This window comes from Pteropus vampyrus, unplaced genomic scaffold (assembly GCF_000151845.1).
Source record: "Pteropus vampyrus isolate Shadow unplaced genomic scaffold, Pvam_2.0 Scaffold206, whole genome shotgun sequence".
NCBI lineage: Eukaryota > Metazoa > Chordata > Mammalia > Chiroptera > Pteropodidae > Pteropus > Pteropus vampyrus.
Genome location: NW_011888987.1, coordinates 1,173,669 through 1,175,619, shown reverse-complemented (window position 1 = coordinate 1,175,619; position 1,951 = coordinate 1,173,669). Strand labels below are relative to the sequence as shown.

The following is a 1,951-nucleotide window of genomic DNA, read 5'->3' as shown; positions in this document are numbered from 1 at the left end:
CAAAATCAGTGTTAAAAGGACATTCCACTGCATCCAGTTTTTAAATGTAACTTATTGCCAACATTTTATGTCAGGATTATTGTATTAAGGTGATATAATCATTTCTTGTCATTAAAATGTAACTTTTTATTAACATTCCATATATTATAAATAACATCTATTTGTGTCAGAAATAACATTACTAAGTTTACAATGAAGAGACTATATTTGTTCCTGTTTCTGTTGACAGAATTTTTGATGTAGCCTTGGATTTTCAGATGATGTCATTCTGAAAGTCATCACTAGAGGATTAGATAGTTAATTGTATTAAAAACCTGTGTCTTCACTTTCTTGATACTAAACATGTATTTTGATTATTTTATTTTATTTTTCATTTTTTTTTTAACGCCTATAGCACCTGGTATTCCTAGGTGTTCTCCCACCCAAGTACTAACCAGGCCCGACCATGTTTAGCTTCCAAGATCAGATGAGATTGGGCATGTTCAGGGTGGCATGGCTGTAGACATATTTTGCTTATTTTAATAAATTCTGTACAATTGTAAACTGAATTGCTTTGATTAGAAGTGAAAGTTGGATATTCTCAGACAAACTCATAAAAACATTTTCCAATAAGCATTTCTGAGTTACTGGAATTCAGAGTTTTACTTCATATTTCAATAATATTATAGCTGTATATTTGCTTTTGAGGTTTTTCTTCAATTTTGTTTATACTAACTATACAAAATTACATTTAGAACCATATAGAGGAGTTAGGAAAATATTTTATGAGTTTAAAATCATGGTTATTTTGTGAACACAATTCTGAATCACAAGTGGGATCTAAATTGAAATACTAATATTTTCCCAATAATCAATCATAATGTATACTTGGAGTAAACAGTATAAGTTTATATTCATAGTTTATTATAAACAAGGTAAAGCACCTCATAACAGCCCACATTTTTTCATTGATATTGAATTAAATGAGTAACACATTTAAGAAAAAAAAATCTCAGTGAACAGTTCTAATATTAAGCTGCTAAATTCTAGCTCAAGTAATTGGGTATATTAGATGACAGATACACGAATGTATAAATATACGAATGGATAAATGGCTGGCTGGCTGAATGAATGAACTGATTGATTTATTGACCGATTGATAGATACATGCACAAGAAAAGAAGGGAGGGATCATTTAGTATGGTTTTGAAATTTTTGTTAAATTTAACAGTGGATTTATAATACTTAAGTTAGAGATACGAAATATGATAAGGTAACTTTAAAGGTGCTCATGTTTTTGATGTATGTAGAAAAAAGACTGTGGTCATAATTTGCACACTATATCTTTAAATAGAATTTATTTTGAAATGATGCTGGGAAAATCTCGTATTTCATATATTTTTCAACTGGACATTTCTTATCCATCAATCAATATGAAACTGTGTCCTTATAATTCAAGGCCTTTAGTTATTATGTTACAGAGACCTAATAATTACTTTATTTATCTGTATAGGGGCCAAATTATGTATAGAAATCTAACTCAATTAGGTTGGTCAACCCCATAATAAAAGCTGCCATTAGGATCTTTCCATGAGAAAGAAAATAAATGAGGGTGGAGTTGGCAAGAAGAAAAGGTAGAGAAAGATAGAGGGGGCAAGGAGAAGTCTATGTTTGTTTTTACCTTGTTTTGTTTTAATCTTTGATAAATAAACTTGCCCAGATAAATAAGGTTCATACTTCAATGCAAGAGAAACATCATTTTTGAGACATTGGATGAGTTAAAATTAGACTATGTTTTGCCACATCCACCCGTCTGCTCTCATAAATAAGGTTTCAAGCTGGAGTCTAAATTAGAATATAGGGTGTAGATCCCAAGGGTCCACCTTCCTCTGTTTCCCTTCTTGCTCCCCACTTCTCCTCTTATCTACTTCTGAAAATTTCTAACAAAATATTTTTCTCCCTCCCTCCCTTC

General features: G+C 30.9%; 1 pseudogene; it reads right to left on the bottom strand.

The window, feature by feature from the left end:
* Nucleotides 1-385: 385 nt before the first annotated feature.
* LOC111746957 lies at nucleotides 386-504 on the bottom strand (annotated as a pseudogene).
* Between the last annotated feature and the right edge of the window lie 1,447 nt (nucleotides 505-1,951).